We start from the raw sequence: 23378 nt of genomic DNA on the forward strand, positions 1-23378 counted from the left end.
ATAGTGATTTAGTAGCAGCTGTCAGTTTTGACCCTTTCTTTGCAATAAATTTTAATTGCTTGTACAAAAACACATTCAAAGTACATGTTAAGTACACGTCATATGTAATGTAGACGAGTTTTCAAAAATAAAAGTAACACATGCGATATATTTATTTTATTTAATAATATTATAGTATATCTGTTTTAAAAAGATTGATTTTCCATATAAGGCACTATTTTAATAATTTAAGGTACATATACTGATTGTCATGGATTTTAAAATGTAAGAAATAAAAACTAAACTGCATTTTTATTTAGTTTAATTTAAGCATCGAATTAATTAAGATGTACCAGGGATACAGGAAGGGATAAGAAATAAGGCTAACTTATTAGTCAAGGGTTTTGAACATACTTGAAATAATTCAAAGGAAATAGCTATTCTTATATGAGACGAAGTCGTGAATCGTTATCAAAGAAACCAGTTTTTGCAAGGTTGGTAAATTATCATTGTAAGGTCAAATTGGAAATGTTTTGTTACACTATCTTTGAATTTGAAAAAATGAAGCATTCTCATGATAAAAAAGCAAAATGAAAATTTTTAATTTTATATTTTTTACAGTAAATGGATACAAATCCAAAAATATAAATGAAATACAATTAATAAATATAAAAAATAAAAACAAAAAGATACCTGCGATGGCCGGGAATCGAACCCGGATCAACTGCTTGGAAGGCAACTATGCTGACCATTACACCACCATCGCAATTACGAGATGAGTCGAAATTATCGTACAATATCGGCTTTAGATTGTATTTTAAAATGGCATTGAGTTTTTCTGTTATCATTTATTGAGGTTATTAGAGGTCAATTGTATTTTTATTCTAAGAATCCAATATTTTTTTTTTCGTGCAACTGTAAATATTCTTTTTAATTGCCACTACATTTTGGCTTTTAATTTTTTATGGGCATTATTACTTTCTTTAAATCTACTCTTAACTTAGTAACAGCCCATCAAGGATCTAACCGCACCTATATTCACTTAACCTCGCGATCGGCTATCGATAAGGTGAACAATAAATAAATAGAATTGTATGATCGTGCGCCGGCGCAGGCGATCGCAATTACTTTGTAAATCGCCGCCAGTCGATCGTGATCAAGATTTAGGATGCGCATGATTTATCATTTTTGCGCATGTTTTTTAACACTTTCTTTAAATTTTAAATTAGATACATATATCCAGTAGTTAAAACCTACCTAAGGTTTTTATACATTGTTTTTTCTATTATGCTTCCTTTAATTCGTATAAAATGTAATGTTGAGACAAGTAATAAATAAATCGGAATATAATATTATAATGCACATTTACATAATTCATAAAATTAACTACATACCTAATAATATTTATTTCATTATTAACAGAAATATGCTACATGTTTAAAATTTTTATACCAATTTTTTTATTGTATACGTTTACGAGTAAATAAGCTTCCCATATTCACTTTACCATAAATAAATTTCAAACTACGCCCACAGAAAACTTTCTCTATTATCTACCAAAAATAAAAAAAATGGCCACCCTACTTGTTTTGTCGCCGATAAACCGTGACCCCCATATAATTGGCCGTTCCCACGCCGGACTCGAACCCGTAACCTTTTCACTTGTTAGCCGTTTCGGGCCAAATCTACGCGCTCGGGTCAAGTTGCTGGAGGCAGGGTCAGTAAACACTTTCATCTGTTGTTATATGAAATACCTGTCTCATACCGGTGTGTTCGAAATACCGATATGATACCGGTATTTGGAGGTGATAGCGATATTCAATATCGGTATTGTTATATCTTAATTTACGACTTTCTTGAGATGCTACTGGGTATATGATAATCGAGACATGCTTTCATTACAACTGCTTTAGAACTCCTGACCCCTGAAAGTGTTGCGCAAATTAATAAACATAAAATCCATGTTTTGATTTTACAAGTTTTTCAAGTTTTTACAAGTCAATCATTGTCTTTTCTTAGCTGTTAGCACACCTATTTATTTGTCTATCTTTGATAAATTAAGATCCTATGATTCCTTTATGCCATATAACCGTAAAGACAAGGCAAACAAGATACCTGCCATTAAAACAACCACGCACGCTACGACTAAAAAGCCGCTATAAAATATAATTCTAATTGTGAATGTCACAATGTAAATGGGTGATTACAGTAAATTATACATCATTGGCTCTCGATAGACGCGCAAATATATTGTATTTATGGAGATTTACCGGTCGCTTGGTGGACATTAATCGCGGTGTGAATGGCGTATTTATCCTGTCAGTTTGTTTATCGTGAATGTACTGGGCGGGGCTTTAGGCTTGGGGCGGCCAATGTTTTAGTTACTGATAAGGACTGTTATCTTGTATGGATTAATTTGATTATTTTTTACGTATGAGTAATATTAATGTTTTTGTTATTGCCTTAATTTCGTGTAAATGAAACGTAAATCTATATTTGTATCCTTTCTCGTGAATTTGTTTTATCTTATGCTATCTTGAAAATAACCGATTTTGATAAAATTTAGCAGAGGTTTGATTGGTTGGAGAGTCTTGATGATAGCCTTCTTCTTGGTGATAGTTATATGGGTATTATCAAGATCTATACCTGTGTACATATGTATAAAATAGTTTGATCGACGATCGATGCATGACAGACAGACAATTTAGTAATTTAACAGCTTTTACAAATGTAAGTTAATGAGGTTTGAATTTATATCTTAATTCTTATATCATTTTTTCATACGTCGTTGGTGATTATGTGTTACCTGCTGTTGAAGTTTATAAAAGTATTTTTATTGACTGTTTATGCATCGAAGCGGATCCGGGGGCGGAAAGCTAGTTTGTCAAATGGCCAGGGAATTTCAAGAACAAGTCGTCAAATGTCGCCTACATAATCTTGTATTTGAGCAATCCAAAATAACCAGATCTGCCTGGAGGCATATTGTTTCGTTTATAGCGATTAACTGAATTGTATTTATGGATCTTTCATCGAGATAGTGTTTTATATTGCAACTTTATCGACTACTAGTTCTATAACGATATAAGGAATTTTATGTTCATTTTATAGCAATATAAGTTTTTGAGCGTTCTTTTAAATTAATGAAGTCGTCATTTGCAATAAAAAGACTGTTATATCTTTTATTTTACAATGTTATCCGGTTTATACCATGTTTTACGATGTTGATTTTACAGAGTATTTTGTTTATTAATCGATAAATTTATGAATCGCTTTATAAATCGATATATTTAAATGTCTATCTTGATACCATATAAAGTCATAATCGTTATATTATGATCACTATACTCAGTTCTGTCAAAACTCGTCAAAACGATACATTATCTGTATGTCATTTTGACAGTACGAAAAATGGCGCCGAATATCAATATCACATTTATTTCATTATCAACGAACATATTATTTTCTTACAAATTTAAATGGTTCTTTTGAGTACAAAATAAACTATATATCTATGTCTGTCCAATTAATGGGCAGATGGAGACAAAAGAGATTAGATAATATTTAGAGCACGTGGGTGTGAACAGTTGCCGCCAAATTGTTTAACGGTATCTATGGCGTGTTTGCGGTGACCCAAACCTAAAGCGAAATCAATTATTTACCGCGGAAGAAGAATAAATGCGATAATACCTACAAATAACAAAAATAGACATTTAAATATGAAACTCGCGATAGTGTTTTATCGTAAGGCTAGTAAAATTTGTTATAATCGGCCGAAGTTTGGCTCTGATCAAAAGGCAATAGATATAAAATATCTACCTAGTTAATATTTTGTTTCCAAAAATATTAATTCTAAAAATAGCACAGAATAGTTCGAATAATACGAGGAGCAATGACAAAAAATATTTAAACGATTGGTTATAAAGATTAAAGAGTTATTTATGACATCATGATATTATGGATCTGTAACAAATCGTTACGGCATAAAAAAGAAAATGATTCATAACTATTAAACCATCCATAATTGAAATGCCACAGTATGCCGTAACAACTGTAAGATCAGGAAACGTCAACGTGACAGCTGTCAAAACAATACTGACAGCCAGGACTTGTCTATAGCCTGCCTTTTATGGTAAAAAAATATAAGTGCTCTTTGTTCGAGTATATAATCAAAGTCTTTGTTATCGTAAATAACTAAGTGGTATAATATTTAAATTGTAATTGTTTGTTTATATTAAAGCCAATTATGTACGCGTGAAGTTTATAAACATAATTAATGTTATTTAATAAATTGAAAATGACAAATGCCACATTAAAAAAAACAAGTTATTTTTGTTTCCTTTTTCTAAGCTATAAATAAAGATGGTATAAAATTATGTTCTGCATATTACAACCTTGTCTGTACACAGTGTATAAATAATAATTATTTCAATACAACTGTACAAAAATGGATTTAACCGCTTGAATCACACTCGGATTCAATTAAAAGTATTGTGTGGAGACAAGAGAAATAATTGCGCACAGTTCCGACAAGACTGTATGGTGAATCATTCGAAATGGTTTAAATCAAAAGATGAAGTGTTTTTATATACGTTTTTGATGAAGAAACAATAACACAGATGTATAGTCTATTTATAGATAAATAACATGGATAATTAAAAATAACAAAAAACTAAGGACGATTTTTTATTGAAAAGCTTTTTTTGAATGTACATTTTTATTCTTAATTGATTTATAGTTTTTGTTCGGAAGAGTAATGGTTACCTATATCGAAAAATTAATGAAGGTACTGCAAAAACTGCATTTATGGGTAATTACTGTGTTGTAAACTAAAATACCTCTACCAACTAGAAAATATATAATAATACCTACCTATATACACAAAAAATCATGTATTATTTTTATTCTTTTATAGTTTACTTACTCACTGACAGTTAATGACTTCCTTTATTCTCATTATCCTTATTTTAAAATGATATAAAGTCCATAACTGTGAAGTTACAAAAAATGACGGACTTGTGTACCCGGTAGGCGCCAGAAAGTGAATTAATGCTTAACTAGTTATTAACTCGAATTTGTCTGTTTTGTTTTTGAGGCATTTATAAAGGAGGTGAATTTTTGATACACGGGATGATGTTTTATGTGTAGTACTTTTTGTTTAATTTGTGTTTCAATCATCGTAGGTATAGTTTATCAAGTACTAGCTGTACCCCGCGGTTTTACTCTCAGTGCTCTGCTCCTGTTGGTCAGCAAGATGATATAATAGCCTTCCAGGATAAATGGGTTATCTAACGACGAAAGAATTTTTCAAATCGGACCAGTAGTTCCCGAGATTAGCGCGTTCAAACAAACAAATTCTTATAGATTAATTAGTATAGATTAAATTGGTCCGTGGTCGTCAAATTTTTAATTTAACACATTATTTAATTTTTAAACAAATAAACTTACAAAGATAATAATATGTTACACAACCACGCTTCTCTCGGGACTATTTAATATTTCCACATTATTTGTTATAAAAAGTAGCAACAAACGGACAAACAAAGCCGTCAAAACATATATTAACGTAGTAAAATTAATTAAAATTCAGGTCGAAATCGTAAAAAAAGAAGTTTCCTTCATTTCATATCAGATGTCGTGCCAAAAGGCTATTTCATCATCTGATTAAATTTGCCCTTTTTAGGGTTCCTTAGCTCATAATAAAACCTGGGATTTATGAAATTTTAGCCTAGCCACAGAAATCTATTTATATAAAAATGAAACCCGTTTTCTTTGGTCACGGCATCACGCGTGAACGGGTGGACCGATTTCGTTAATTAACTTTTTTTATTAGGTATATTCCTTGAAGTACAAGGATGGTTCTTATGGAGAGAAAACGTAAATATATACCACGGGCGAAGCCGGGGCGGACCGCTAGTATATTTTATAAGTGAGAAACTTTATAGTTTATGTTATGGTATAGTTTAGAAGACAATAAAACCTGTCATTTTGAATAATTTACAGGCAACATTTTCAGGACAGGCCCATTACCCTTAAAAGTCTTAAGAAATTAGCCCAAAGAAATATTTTTTTTTGTAGTAACAAATAATAATTCAGGCAGTCGTTCATTAATAATAATTCATACTTACCAATCAACAACTAGTTTAAATTAATTTTGCTTTCTCATCACTTTGACAACTTACCTGTAACAAAAATAAAAACAAATTAAATTACGTTATCAATTAATCAATCAAGTAGGAAAATATAATATTCTAGATAATATTATACAAGATAACTCTTTTTTACGTTATTCATGAATAATTGTCAAAATAATGTCACGCAAACATAAGGAGTGTAGAGCATCAAAAGAAATACCTTTTTAAATGAAAGGAATGTTCCAGCTGATATTTATTTATTAAACAAATATATTTGTGATTACGGACCACCATTCTGTCAATGTCATGTTATCGAATGACACTATAAACAAATAAACATCAACTAACAAATGCTTTACCGATAACGTAAAGGAGGGTTATGATTTAATTAAACATGTTTTTCAGCTTATCTATGCTAATATTATAAAGCTGAAGAGTTTGTTTGATTGAACTTGCTAATCTCAGGAACTATTGGGTGCTATTGGTTCGATTTTAAAAATTATTTCGGTGTTTGATAGCCCATTTATCGAGGAAGGTTATAGGCTATATATCAGGATTCAGGTCGCTCAACAGAAGCGGAGCACTGCGGGTAAAACCGCGGAGCACAGCTAGTACCTATAGGTATCATAATTATTTGCGTTATAATTTAAGAAATATGGTTTTCAAACCGGAAGGAAGTTAGCGCGGAAAGTTTATTTTTTTTAAGTATTAATATCTCAAAAAATTGCTCCTTAAATGCTCCATCAGAATCTGTAATTGCTCCACTTCTATAATTATTAGTTTATTTATAATGAATTTTTAAAAAAATCCAAATACTGAAAACTTGATTTCCCTATAGAATGAAAAATATTCACTTTTCATAAAAAATTTTTTTACAAAAAAATTGCTCCCGATTTGCTCTATCAATTACAAAAAAAAAAAATATTTAATTTTGATAATTTTTACAATAGTTGACTGAAAAACTATGTTTACATAGTAAACTACTGCGCTGTGACGTCATCAATTATTGCTGTTGCGACGCATAAGGGCCATATTTACATGTATCAGCACTGCAGCGATATCTGTAGACCTTAATGTTTATGTTTTCTTATTTATATTATTTACTAGATTTCTGCCCGCCGCTTCGCCCGCGTTTTCAAAGGAAAACCCGCATAGTTCCCGCAAACGATAGCAACTTGACACCGAAAGATGAAACAAGTGACTGAAACACAAATTAATTAAAAATTACTTGAAGTTTTAATAATACGAATAAACGTAATATGCGAGTTTAGGGATGGGTAGGGAAATGTTTATAAACATACCTATAATAAGAATGATTTTAAATACATAATAATATCTGTTTCTTTCAACTTTTGCTAGATGAAACTCAATAATTAATTTATGTAATAAGTAAAATTTTTATGTAAAACCTATTGTCAAAAATAATTCTTTATATAATTATAAAGAATTATTAATTATATATACTCTAGTGAAAAATTTTCAGGTGATTATATAAAAGTAGTTAGGGCTCAATTTTTTTCGCGAACCCTACTTCTAAATAATTACCACTCTTCAATAATTTAAAACTCCTTGACTGAATCCCTTCACACCCTGAAATAAAAAGTGCATATTAATTTTTCTTATAGTAAACAGAAATTCAAATTCAATTATGAATACCAATTCAATACTTTGATGATGATTGACAGTAGAAATATTTATTAATTGTTCATTATTATTGAATAAAATAGTACTTACACTTGTTATTCAATTGTTGACTCAAGCACTATCCATACTAATATTATAAATGCGAAAGTAACTCTGTCTGTCTGTCTGTTACTCAATCACGCCTAAACTACTGAACCAATTTTCATGAAATTTGGTATGGAGATATTTTGATACCCGAGAAAGGACATAGGCTATCTCGAGAAAATGACGCAATCCCGGAAATCCCACGGGAACGGGAACTATGAGGGCTTTTCTTTGACTGCGCGGGCGAAGCCGCGGGCGGAAATCTAGTAAATAATATAAATAAGAAAACATAAACATTAAGGTCTTAATAGATATCGCTGCAGTGCTGATACGTGTAAATACCTATGACCCTTATGCGTCGCAACTCGCAACGACAATAATTGATGACGTCACAGCGCAGTAGTTTACTATGCAAACATAGTTTTTCAGTTAATTATTGTAAAAATTATCAAAATTAAATAATTTTTTTTTGTAATTGATAGAGCAAATCGGGAGCAATTTTTTTGCAAAAAAATTTTCTATGAAAAGTGCATATTTTTCATTCTATAGGGAAATCAAGTTTTCAGTATTTGGATTTTTTTAAAAATTCATTATAAATAAACTAATAATTATAGAAGTGGAGCAATTACAGATTCTGATGGAGCATTTAAGGAGCAATTTTTTGAGATATTAATAATTAAAAAAAATAAACTTTCCGCGCTAACTTCCTTCCGGTGGTTTTCAATGCATCTAGAACTCAAATTATATTATTTAGAGCGCTGTTTTAAAAGGTCACATAATATATTTTGTAATTAATCTTTTGAACGGCGTCAGCGAATGCATAAAGTTAAGTAAAATAACTAATTAAGTGGTAATGATAAAATCAAAGTGCATTATGTAAATAATTACTCCAAATTTAACTTTCGCAAATATTGCATTGTTTCCTGTGAATTTTGAGCATTTAATTGAAAGAATGAACGATTACGAAATTTATAATGAGATATTCAGATTCAGATATAAGATATTCTTTTTGTCGCTTAAAATACAATGCGAACGTACTCTGGTTAGAATTGTAACACTTTTTTTTAATTTGAAATAAAAACACAACTAACTATATTAAGATTTTAACGGATTTAAAACGCCATTTATTCATTATACTCGCATAAATCAAACAGAAGAAAATACAACCATATTTATTTATTCAACAAGACTTTCTGAAGAGCTTTTAATTCGTCAATTTATATTTACTACTAGTTATAAAGCAGTGTCTACAGAGAGTCCACAACAAACTTAGTTACTTAATTGCATGTTTATAAGTTCTATAATTTTGAGCAAAAGAAAGCATTTCCTTCGCACATCTCTGGTGGAAAAGCACTGTTATGCTTATTTCATATGCTTGTTTATATAACGTTAAAAAACAATAATACGTATTATATCATTGTTTTTTAATCGTTTGTTTATAACTATTGTTGTTTATAATATTTTGACTGACTGGTTGGCATGGTTGGTAGTGACTCTGCCTTCCAAGCCAGAGGTCGTGGGTTCGATTCCCACCCGGGGCAAATATTTGTGTGATGAACATAGATGTTTGCTCTGTGTCTGGGTGTTAATTATCTATATAAGTAGGTATTTATTTGTAGTCTATCAGCCATCTGGTGTCCATAATACAAGCGAAAGCTTAGTATGGGATCAGATCGTGCCGTGTGTGAAAATTGTCCTGAACTATTTATAAAAATCTACTATTAAGACTTAGTTTGTTGTTTTTAGCAATTTGAAGTATTAGTTTGTAGTTTGTACACATAAATATCTTATTATCGATTAATCTAACCGAAGCAAGGTCGGCCGGGCCGTGGGCGGCTCGTGGGCGGATGGCGCAACAGTTACAATTAAGTAATAGTCCATTGAATAAAAAGTTCTAGAGTGCGTGAGTTAGTAACGTAAGATGTTTCTTCGGAAACATGTCAAGAGTCCCTAGGTAATAAACATACTAAAACCCCGGGACACTAGGAGGAGCCCCGGAGTGGGGGGAGGGGGGGAATGGGTCCATTTTTTCATTTTTCGCTTAAATCTCAAAAACGGTACATGTTAGAGAAAAACTTTCAAGGAAAAGTTGAAAGGCCATAAAATTATCTACAAGTTGTACCTAGATCATTTTTTCCTATATCCTACCGTTTCTGAATTATACGCAGTAAAAAATGATTTTGGCTCAAACAATTTCCCCATACTAACACATCAATCGATCAAAAAATATTTCTTTCTTCCAAAAAACTCAAATGTGCAACTTGTGACCGGTACTGATAGATTGCTCATAATTAGGTCTATCATTGATAAAAATACCAGATTCCACCACGGAGGCGTTTACGGGGAATTGAATTTTATCAGGGTAGTTACGATACTTGAACTTTTTATTTTTTTTCTTCCAAAAAACTCAAAAGTGCAACTTGTGACCGGTACCGATAGATTGCTCTTAATTAGGTCTATCATTGATAAAAAAACCAGATTCCACCATGGAGGCGTTTAGGAGGTATTGAATTTTTATTATGGTAGTTACGACACTTGAACTTTTTAACTAACTACCCTAATAAAATTCAATTCCCCGTAAACGCCTCCATGGTGGAATCTGGTATTTTTATCAATGATAGACCTAATTATGAGCAATCTATCTGTACCGGTCAGAAGTTGCACTTTTGAGTTTTTTGGAAGAAAAAAAATAAAAAGTTCAAGTATCGTAACTACCCTGATAAAATTCAATTCCCCGTAAACGCCTCCGTGGTGGAATCTGGTATTTTTATCAATGATAGACCTAATTATGAGCAATCTATCTGTACCGGTCAGAAGTTGCACTTTTGAGTTTTTTGGAAGAAAAAAATAAAAAGATCAAGTTCAGTAACTCAAACTGCCCTAATATAATATTTTGACAATCGATTCCTCCTAAAGGCTTCCATGGAGGAATGTGTTTATTTTACCAATTATAGACCTAATTAAGAGCAATCTATCAGTACCGGTCACAAGTTGCACATTTGAGTTTTTTGGAATAAAGAAATATTTTTTGATCGGTATGGGGAAATTGTTTGAGCCAAAATCATTTTTTACTGCGTATAACTCAGAAACGGTAGGATATAGGAAAAAATGATCTAGGTACAACTTGTAGATAATTTTATGGCCTTTCAACTTTTCCTTGAAAGTTCTTCTCTAACATGTACCGTTTTTGAGATTTAAGCGAAAAATGAAAAAAGGGACCCATTCCACCCCTCCCCCCACTCCGGGGCTCCTCCTAGTGTCCCGGGGTTTTAGTATGTTTATTACCTAGGGACTCTTGACCTGTTTCCGAAGAAACATCTTACGTTACTTACTCACGCACTCTAGACCCCCCTTGGAGGGACTCATTCAATGGAGTATAATAATACTTACTCTAACTTATTTGCTTGGGAAATATTTAGAACGTGGGTTCGATTCCTGTGATAGTTATTTCGCGGGTCTTTCATAGACCGAGTAGGTAATAAACACTTTTGCTATGATAAATTTTTAAAACGCAAATTTTTAAAATGAAAATGCTTTAAAACTATAAATGTTTACTAATCCTATCCAAAGGTTGCCTGGCAGAGATCGCTTGAAAGCGATAAGGCCGCCTATTTAACATGTTGTATCTGTCTTATATGTTTTTTTTTCTTTTCTTCTGTATGTGTGTGTTAAATAAAGAATTTTGTATTGTATTGTATTGTATGTTTTAACCGCAGTGCTCCGCTTCTGTTGGTCTTAGCATGATGATTATTATATAGCCTTCCTCGATAAATGAGCTATCTAACACCGAAATAATTTTTCAAATCGGACCAGTAGTTCCCGAGATTAGCGCGTTCCAAAGAATAAACAAACAAACTCTTCAGCTTTATAAGTAAAGATATTTAATTTATTTATGATAGAATTTCATACCCTCTAACTGAGAAATGAATTTAATGAATGGGTTTTGTTTTCAATTAAGGATACAATTTGATTGATATACAGCAACAATATTTTAAATACCTTCTGTAAAAAATCTTAAGTCCACATTTTAAACATGGTTACGAACAACCATTACTATTTATTTATTTTAAATTTATATAAACAAAAACTTCAAGTATTACCAATGTTTACATGATAATTTATTTGACTTCTTATAAATCCGGTTTATTTATGACATCCTAAAAACGAATGGACATAAATTGATATAACGTCAATTCACAAGAGCGATTCATTATTTTTTAATATTTATTATTAATTATTAGTAAATACATAATTAAACCACGCTGACAAAACATGTTATGTTATTAAGGAAAATATTATTTATCTTTTTCCTTGATTCGTTTATTTAAATGCAAATTAAAACAAACAAAATACAAGTAATAAAATGAAAACCAAATAAGTTATTTATTTAACTATGTCCTTTCGAAGAGCTTTTTTAATCGTCATCAGTACATAGTATAAAGCAAAGTCGCTTTCTCTGTCCCTATATCCCTATGTATGCTTCAATCTTTAAAACTAACCAACGGATTTTAATGCGGTTTTTTTAAATAGATCTAGTGATTCAAGAGGAAGGTATATAATTTATTAGGTTTTAGACAGAGCGGGCGAAGCCGCGGGAAGGAAGCTAGTAATAAATAAAAAACAGTTACCAAAGGTTTTGAAGAAATTTCTATAGATAAGAGCAGAACACATCTGTAGGTACCTACACAAGTAGCTTTTTTTCAAATTACATGAATATTAATGTTCAAAACCACACTGAGACATATTAATACACAATACCTACCTATATACTTTTTACCTATTTTTTGTATTATAGGTACCTAGATTCAATAAAAATTTGAAAAAACATTTCATCATGAAATGATGTTGTTTTAAATTTTAATTATAACAAATCTTAGTAACAAACAGGGCGATTCGTCCTCCCAGTAACCCGCCCGTATTAGTGGGCGGCGCAAGCAACCTGCTGCAGAGGACGAATCGTCCTGAACAGCATCCCCCACGCAGCCTCCCCGTCGTCGTCGTCTTAGTAACACTGACACTATAAATTGCAAAAAATAAATTAATTCCATGTTATTTCATGTCTTATCATTAATCATATGAATTTTAATCACAAATTGATTAAAAACTTCGTCGTACATTTATCAAATTCATCTTATAATGTCGAATAACAACATCATAATATTTATAGTTTATATACATTATGTACCTACATATTATATATATTATCTCAATAATATTTTAACATACTTATTACAGCTACTAATCTTCTGGTACTTTTATACATTATTAAAATGAATTGCTACTTGATAATGGATTAACATTTGAAACAGATTATATTTTTCAGAATTATATACATTTATAAATACCTATTTACTTGGAAAAGTTTCTGAGTTTGAGATTTCTTTGACATTTTAATTACATATCCTAGAACTACTTTCACACATTTCATTAAAACACAAGTGAAACCGCACGCACAACTAGTATGTACGTCAATATTGTCATGTCACTCGCGTTAAAATATTGTGCCGAAAATTTTAAACAATACAGCATGAATCATCGTTGACTCGTAGACTCGATGTAATTAATTAAAACACGCTAATTTATCTTTGTATCGGAAAAAATAAATGTCCTTGACCCCAGGTAATTGTAATCAAATAGTATTACGCCATTGTGTAAGCTTTGGAATTGATTTGACGGTTTTAAAACAGGTTTAGTTATTCATTTTTTTAAACGTTTCTCTTTGCAGTTGGTGGGCCGTGGGACAGATACAATTTTTCCACGATTATCTAACTATAAGTTATTTATTAATATATATTATGTTTTTAAAGTTCGATTTATTGTGAATATGGAAATAAATATATGGTATAAATATATGTAAAACAAATTCAAAGCTTTATAATAATACACATAGCTTGAGTATTTTTTTACCCATAAACACTTACTATTTTCTTACGTCTGATTTTATGCGATTAGTATTATTTTATTATCTCTTGTTCTTTTATCTCACTCTATAACCCTATTAAATACATCTTCTTTCTTTCTCCCATGGGACATAGTATTCACAAACTCTATAAGGAATGATGATTCATAAGAACGGTCGCCATATACCGCCTGGGGTCACTTTTCTATCGATAATATAACATTATTACTTTTAATTTGCTTTAGAAAGTACAGACGGAACTTTCATATTAATCATGTTTATTTAATATACGATTTATGATATCAATTTTATAAATATTGTATGGTTTAAACTTGGTTTAAACTATGTGGTTTGGTTTGCGAAAGTTTGTGACATGTAAATCAATTATGCGAAATTAATCTTTAAAAAGATAATTGGCACTTTGCAATCCTAATCCAATCATATGAAAATTTATTATTAAATGATGATGATGACTTATTTCTAAGTTATAACACACATTTAAAGAGAATAAGAAAGGCAGGTACTTAGGCTTATTAAAAAAACATAATGCACACAATTTATTTCGCAAACCACACACTAATAAAACTCTCATAAATCTATTTCCAAATACAAGAAAGTGTAAATCCCCGTTAATATTTAAGAAAGAAATAATATTCAGGATTAAGTAAAAAACAATTTCAATTTTCCCATAAGATAGGTCAAACACAAATGGTCTTACCACAAAACAATTTAAACTTGTTAAGTCTAACTTTAAACGAGGGATCTGTCACTTTAATAGTTGTCTATGTGAAATACGACAAAACCAGATTAAAGAGAACCCGCGCTTAAAGTTAAACCCTGTCTAATGTTTTTACACGCTTTATATTAGCTTCACCTGTATGTTTGTATGTTTGTAACCGACTTCTTTGGGCGCGATTTTGACCCACTTTAAACGGCCAGATTTCGTTCAAACTTTGTAGATTTATTGAGGACCGATGACAATACACTAATTTGATAAAAAATTTCTATTTTTTAGTTCGGTTTTCTATAAAAAGCGTGTTTTTTAGTTTTTTTAAACTATTATTATTTGTGGTAAGACATAAAGAAGTTAGGAGTTACATAGCAAGCTTCACAAAGCTAATAGGTAACATGGCAAGTAACACCGCGTGTACACACTAACTACACATTATAATCATAATATTATTGTTACAGTCATGCTCCGCAAAGCATTGCAGATAGTTGCGTTACATTACATACAGCCGCTGAGCGTGACTAAATCGAACGAGATCTGCTTCACTTTAATTTATTATCTTATATATGTATATAAAATTCGATGTTAAAATTAAATGTTAGTCTGCATACTCCTCCGAAACGCGTGGACCGATTCTCATGAAATTTTCTGTGCATATCGGGTAAGTCTGAGAATCGGCCAACATCTATTTTTCATATGTACCACGGGCGAAGCCGGGGCGGACCGCTAGTATAATATATAATAATATAGTAAGATAAACTATAAATCCTAGGATTTATATGTAAAACTTGAGCTTTTGAAGCCGCATGGATGTTTGTTAAACGCAGAAAAGGTGATCGGAATGATTTTAAATTTGCTAAAGAAATAGATTTGGATTATATTACAGTTTTGATTATAACTTATGCTACTTATTAACCAACTAGCGGTCCGCCCCGGCTTCGCCCGTATTTCGCAATAAAAAGTGGCCTATGTCCTTTCTCGGGTATCAAAATCTCTATACCAAATTTCATGCAAATTGGTTCAGTAGTTAAGGCGTGATTGAGTAACAGACAGACAGACAGAGTTACTTTCGCATTTATAATATTAGTATGGATTAAACAGTAATAAAAGGCTTCAATCAAGATGTTTGTCCGCCGAAAGCTTTGAAAAATGGCTACTCGTAACTTTGAGAAATAGGCGTAATATATTCTAGTTGTAGTTTATTATAAAAAGTACCTGAGAATTAGATAAATACTTATTTTATCCAAAGATCGATTCTACAGCCTACAGGTACCTATTAAATTAATAAACTAAATCTACAATTGAATTCGTTCTAACCATTAAATAATAAAGAAGATTAGGCAAAAAATAATAATGAATATGAAGTTTTAATTCCATAGTTATCAGTAATGATTAAAATCAAATTTCTAAAAGTGACCAGTGGGAAATTGCAAACAATGCAACTCTTTCTCAATGCCTTTAATTATTTTTAGGGTTCCGTTCGCATACTTTTCATTAAATTTTTCAACTTTACAATTGCAGTTACTAATAGTTAAACATTAATCCTGTTGTTTATATTAACAATAATTAACATATAGGTATAGAAATTTAATTGCATATTGATAGAGATAATTTTGTACATAGCTTTACGACGCAACATAAAATACATATTCTATAGTGTCCGACCGAAACTGGTTTCCAGGCCGAAACCGAAACCGAAACCGAATGTTCGGCCGTGGCTTCAGTTTCGGCCGAAACCGAAACCGAAACCGAAACTCACGTGGTCAAGTATGAAATTTCTAAAAATACTGAACTTTGGTGGATTTTACCTATTATTTTGCCTTAATTAGGGCATGAAATGAAAACATAGTATATTAAATTTGTTGTAATCATTTATCTTCTTCTTTATATATAAAAATGAATCGCAAAATGTGTTGGTAAGCGCATAACTCGAGAACGGCTGAACCGATTTCGATAATTCTTTTTTTATTATATTCCTTGAAGTACGAGGATGGTTCTTATGTAGAGAAAACGTAAACATGTACCACGGGCGAAGCCGGGGCGGACCGCTAGTTTAATATAAAATAAAAAAATAATATTTTTCAAATCAAATCTAATAATAACAATTTTAATTTTTATTACTTTTTCAAATTAAGTTCTCAGTAAAATCAGTCATCTAAATCAAATCAATAATTGTTACTGTTACTTTAAATACTTAAGTTTTGGTATTTTGAGATCTTTCTCTTTATTAAAGAGTCTTTAATACTTTGGATTGGTATTTGTACTTAGAAGACTTTAGAAGAATAATCAGTCTCTTTTAGGTACCTCTTATATAAAAATAATAATTATTAATTACTATTACACCCAGTTCCAATCTCAACATAGATAATCAAAAATTGTTTCCACCAGCGTGGGTCAACCAACGTTTTGACAGCGTCCGTCAAAGCGTTGCCGAGGAAAACGAAGTTAGGCGAGCGTGAACGTGTGTGAACTAAGTTCACTGAACTTGCGAAATAAGTTTCGGTTTCGGCAAAAGTTTCGGCCGATTTTGGCCGAAACCGAAACTGCGGCCGAAACTTGATTTTTGGCCGAAACTCGGCCGAAACCGAAACCGAAACCGAAAGTTCGGTCGGACACTAATATTCTATAACCTTTCTTATAGATTGCTAAACAGCAACCTCTGCCAATCAAAACGACTTAGGTATAGCACTACAGAGAGTAAAATAATTCAAATGACTACTTTATGATAAAATTATATTTAATAGGCACAATTCGACAAGTTTAGCTAAATAATTCGTTTAATTAAACAAAAACAATTATTTAATCAATTAAATGGGTTCCGTAGCCGACTCACGCTTGGCTCTCGTCACGGTCCAAGATACATGCTATCATTAGTTATTATTTCATATTTGCGAAAACCCTTGAGAAATTTTGTGTATTCTTTCCAAATTGAACGTTAAATCTAATAGCTGTTATTAAAATTTAATTAACAGTGAATTCATTCATCTTGAAAGTAAACGTTACGGATTTAGAACCCGGTTTTTCACAGTGTATCAGTTGTGTAATAGAAATAAACTCAAACTTTTATTGAAGTGAAACTTCTTTATCGGGGTTGGAAAAAAATTTAGTGTAACATTTTTTCGTTACGCGTGACACTTTTCCGTTACGCGCCATCTTTTTTTTATCCCTACCACGCGTGATTCGACGTATTTCTGTAAAGTTGCATATAGTAAATTATTTTTGAAAAATAAGGTCATAAAGAAGTTTCAATTCTTACGTGAGTACACTAGTACACGCACACATTTTTTTATTCAATTAGACTTCTTCTAGAAGCACTTTTGAATCGTCATTACATATTTTTAACAATTAGGTACAAATTCTAATCAAATCAAATTCAAATCATTTTAAACCTTTTTAGGCTACTTAATTAAAATATTATGTTCATTCATTTGTCTTGAAACTGTTAGCGAACAAAATCACTACATAGTATAAAACAAAGTCGCTTTTTCTGTCCCTATGTCCCTATGTATGCTTAAATCTTTAAAACTACGCAACGGATTTTGATGCGGTATTTTTGTAATAGATAGAGTGATTCAAGAGAAAGGTTTTAGTATATAATTTATTAGGTTTTAGACAAAGCGGGCGAAGCCGCGGGCGGTAAGCTAGTATTATAATATTATGACATACAATGTAGAATTTTACGACCTTATCGAATATTCTACAAGCGTCGAGAGACATACAACGGCTCACCATATTTGATAAACTGACGGAAGGGTTTTAATTTGATAGATTATTGTATGACGATATTTGGCACAGTTCAATGTATATTTAATTTAGTACAACCCTTTTGAATACTAAGTTTTTAGTGAACCACCCACAAGCGATTGTTTTTAGGTCAGATCGAATTAGCTTTGATTTGATTACCTATTTGTACATAAATTTTAAATTAAATAATATTTTTTAAAGACCTAAAATAAAGACAATTGTTTTAGAAACTGGTTGCCAATAAACAAATTTCATATAACACGGACAAAGTCAGAAGCATCGCCTAGTAAAAATATAATAAAAATATTAGATTTTATTTAAAAATAACCACATTATTGCAGTTATCATCTCGCAATTATTTCAAAGTACCTTCTATTTAAATAAATATTAAACACAAAGGAAAAACAAGGAAATAATGATTGTACTAACAACCTGTGTAGTGTGTAGTCCATAGTACAGAATATTCTTTCATTTAGATAAGATTAACTTAAAGATAGCTCAGACTTTATAATTAATTATGTATGTACCCACATATTTTCTAGAAAAATATTATAAAGTTAAACATATTTTTTATAGTAAGTAACTAATATAATAAATTTATAATTTAAAAAGAACACTCATGCTGTGTTTTACAGATGTGTTGCAGATTCGATCGGATACGAAATTATGACTAACTCTTCTCAATTTTAAATTCACCAAAAAATTATTTTACCATGTCTTGACTTATTATTTAACAACGACGTCATAACACACTGTAGGATCAATATATTCTTATAACTAAATAGCTTACCGCTCGCGGCTTCGCCCGCTTTGTCTAAAACCTAATAAATTATATACTAAAACCTTCCACTTGAATCACTCGTTCTATTAAAAAAAACCGCATCAAAATCCGTTGCGTAGTTTTAAAGATTTAAACATACATATATCTAGTGTAATAGGGACAGAGAAAGCGACTTTGTTTTATACTATGTAGTGATAGTGATAAACCAATTCCTGTGGAATCTAGTGCCACAGTTTTATGATTCTTTAACTAAGATAAATATACAAAAAACCCTAGATCTTATGGAAGGCATTACAAAAATCCTAATTTGTCTATAAAAAAATATTGACATATATTATACATATATTACATGAATAGAATATGCCTACCCCATGGGAGGCGGAACTAATATCCATACTTATTTATGCAACTAACAGTTAATCGTACCACTGGTCTATAACACATCTAATTAAATCTATGCTTCGCTCTGTATGCGCGGACGCACGTCCTGTAGCCGAAGCCGGGGTGTGTGGCTATGTTATAGCGATTGTTACGCTTAGCTTATGACCTAAGTTTATATAAGTTATACTTGACTAGACGACTATATTGAATAGACGACGGATTATGTTTTTTCAATGAACCTATAATGTAAAGATTTTCAGTGGTTTATTTATATATTATAAATTAGGTTATTATCCACTCAATACAGATTTTTTTGAGAAATTCTTAAATTTAAAAGTATGAAGAAAAATACGTTGTAAGTTTATTCTAAATCATGTTTTTCTAATTAAATTTAATGCAATAAACACCTTAATTTGAAGCTAATGCTACTAATGTACAAAACCATAACGAAATTAATTTAAAATAAGGATTAAAATCAAACACATCGAATTATTTTTATAATTTATTTCCCATTCAAATCGTTCTAACTCACGCCATACTCTTCTGCTAAATATGGACCCACAATTGGATTTCCGATTAGAAGGGATCATTTTAAACGTTCTTACAGCAATTTAAACCCTATTACCATCGTGTTAAAGTTAAAAACATGATGAATAGAATTATAATGATGAATTCAAAAGATTTGGGGAGGCCATTAGAGACGAAATTCGCGTAACTAATTTAAATAAAGAATTATATGGGTGCGTTTGAAGCTAAGGAATAAAATATGGAAATTTGGTCCTTCGAGTTGTCTGGAGCTTAAATTAAAGCGCAGACGTTGTTTATTGCTATAAATATATTAGGAGGCTGAAGTCTCTCTAATTATATAACACGACACATTTCTTTTGTGTCGTATAGGTAGTTTCATTTTACATTTGTACAATTTTGTAAATTTATTTGTCTTTTTGAAACAAGCCGTTCGAAGCTTTTTTAAGTAACTACTCTCTTGAGAATCGAGCGTATTTTCTAAAAAAACTAATCTACTTGTTGATGGTAATTTCCAAAGAAATAAGTGAAAAGCTTTCGTTTTGATTTAAATTGAATACCACTTCAAGCACAAACATAAACACCCTACAGATCAGCTTTCAGCGGCTTCAACATCTCGTTTAATTATTATCGTACCCCATTAAAGATAATTGAAATGCCGTAAATCAATCTCCAAAAGCAGCAGCATTTTCGAAAAGGCGTCAAGTGAGAACAAAATACTTTGGACGGTACCGACGACCCTTTATCGGAATTTAATTTGTCTACGTCACTGTCAGATGCCACTTAAAAGGGCAAGTGACTGACATAATGTGCCCTGAGTACAATTACTTGAAGATTCTTTAATGGAATAATTTATTTTTATTGTTAAACTGCTATTTTCTTGTGTGTACCGTTCGGTAATGATAAAAAGTCTCAGTAAACAAGTAATAATTACTGCTACTCCCTTATCTGTTATACACAAACAAATATACATTTAGGATAACTAAATTAGTATTGTAACAATTGGATTACACAAGACAATGGCCGAAAATCCATCACAATAAACAACAATCACTAGAATTCAACGCGACAGCGACAATTGATCAATTCAAGCAGCGGCTCAACGTTGCTCCATACATGACAGCTCTTGTCAATCACTCGTTACATAAATCTACGACAATTAAATGACATAACTCCACATCAAAATAACATTTAAAAATGACAGATAATCTCCACCCAAAACATCGTAAAAAATACAACAATTCTGCACTGACATTACCAATTTATATTCTGTATTGTTATGACATTGACACTAGTGACATTGACAGCTGACATCCGCCCAGCCACAGGCTAAAAAGTAAAGTTCAAAGACTCCACATTGTCATTATTCACGTGTCATCGGTTAAGGGAAACAGATAATTTCGTTTCCGAGATACGCTTGAAATGTCAATTATTGGCATAATGTGATATCTTTATTTATGAAGATCAAGGCAGTAATCGTGGAAGCAACGAGATTTATTACCTTAAATGTGAATTTATTTCTGTTCTTTAATTAACGCGGACGTGCTGAAATAGCTTATACGTTCGTGTTTAATGTCGTTGATGTTTTTAATTTATCTTTATCTTGCATTATAGTGGATGCATGATTTTCTCTCTGCTTTCTTATTCGTTGACTATGCAAGGATAGATCGATTAAGGATAAAAATATAGTCTATTCACTCACGAATTTAACTACATCATCAGTTATCGTTTAGTTCGTGTAGAAGTATATAACGTTTTCTAAATAGGGTGCGAACTTGGCCCAATTTATATTGAATCCAAAGTATGTAAGTGCAAATCAGTCTATGATATAAATACTGCTATAATCTATAGAATGTGAAATATCCTTCCTCGAATAAAAACACAGGCGACCTTCCGAAAATGTTTATTTGCACATAATTGATGCGATCGACGACCTACAAAGGTGATCGAGTTGACATTCCATAACCAGAATGCGAGTGTATCCGTATGCGTGTACTATACTATCAAGGTAATCTATATATGAAACGAAGTCTGTTTGTTTGTGATAAACTCAAAAAACGATGGACCGATTTTCTATCTGTTGTCACCAATGGATAGCCTGGTTCTAGATGAAAATTTTTAAAGTCAATTAAAGATTAGGCCAAAGAAATATAAGTAAGAATTAATAGTCTTACATCGTTTTATAACGTCGGTTAAAATAGTTAACTTCTGTCGTGTATATCGTGACTTTTTTTTATTTAAAATATCTCTATTATAAAGCTTGAAACCACTAGCCACTAAGTAATCAACTTATGCTTCTAAATTAAGTTCAACTTGAGTCCAAGACGTAATGAAGCATTCTTATTTAAGCATAACTTCCGAAAGTAATTGAGTTAAATTGTTTTAATTGAAGTTCGCTTAATTGTTCCCCTTGGCACTGAGCCAAGTACCCTCATGTTAATTTAAAAAAGCAATTGTTAGAGGAATAAATCAAATAAGGTTTTTATTGAGATAAGACGGTTTATTTTTTACGTTTTTGAAGTATGTGCTAAGTAAAAATGTTTATATTTTTTTGCCTGATTTTCTTGTTTGATTAAAGTAACCATTATGTTTAAATCTTTAAAAATCTTTTTACATTTTAAAATAGCCAGGTACAAGAACAAGGTGTTACATGGTTATGGTTGACTTAGATACTTAATATTATATTTGAGGTTTTAAGAAGTGCGAAATAAAGCGCAGGACAATGGGCAATATATTGATTGTAATATTTTTTCAGTAACCTTTGTTTCCTTCCAATGTTACTGTTTAAAATTCCACTCAATCCGTGGGAATAGCCGAGAGTAGTGATGTGATGTTAGTGTTTTAGCTAACATTTGTGCTTCCTATTTTCATAAGAAGTTATGATTTTATAATTTCGTTTAGTAGGAGTATTCCCTCCTTATTCGCCCAAGTAGACTATATTTTTGTGAGTTTTATAATTTTTTTAATGATTTTATTCCCATTCCATCGATCCATACTATATCCATCATAAGTGTAATACTTAAAATATTAATAGTAAATTCGTTTTGTTACGTAAGTACCTATTTTTAGTATTTTAATTCAGTATTTATTAATATTATATGTTATGTAATATTGAACTAAACCTAAGTATAGATTTATACGAATTGCGATCCAACATTGAATATACTTTTACTCCACATACGATTAACCGAACTATCGACATTCACCAATCACTAGTCCACACAGCACATCACTAGTGATCGATAAGTCAGGCAAGATATCGCGAAATCCATCTCTAAAACGTGACGCTACGTTTAACTCGCTTCGGCACGCGGCTTGCATCGTAATTTTATAGTTATTTGGCACAAAACACGCCTCAAAGAATTCTTTCCTGGAATACAAAGAAATAGGCTTTGTTTGTATTCGTTAAGGTCATAATTTAAAAGATAAGAGGGATTATCAATGTGTAAATAAAATTATCGTTTTTAACTTGAATCGCAT

The 23378-nt window shown here is 31.2% G+C and overlaps 1 protein-coding gene and 1 non-coding gene across 2 annotated transcripts in view; both read right to left on the reverse strand.

Moving 5' to 3' along the window:
- Positions 1-23378, reverse strand: part of pigs (GAS2-like protein pickled eggs) — a 74088-nt gene that overhangs the window by 20253 nt on the left and 30457 nt on the right. The gene's annotated exons all lie outside the window — the stretch shown is intronic.
- TRNAG-UCC (transfer RNA glycine (anticodon UCC)) lies at positions 674-745 on the reverse strand. Its single transcript has one exon. It is a non-coding gene; the product is annotated as a tRNA-Gly (tRNA).

This window comes from Colias philodice, chromosome 21 (genome assembly GCF_061535455.1).
Source record: "Colias philodice isolate Cphi_HAF_F1 chromosome 21, ilColPhil1 Martin Lab GWU primary, whole genome shotgun sequence".
Classification (NCBI taxonomy): Eukaryota; Metazoa; Arthropoda; class Insecta; order Lepidoptera; family Pieridae; genus Colias; species Colias philodice.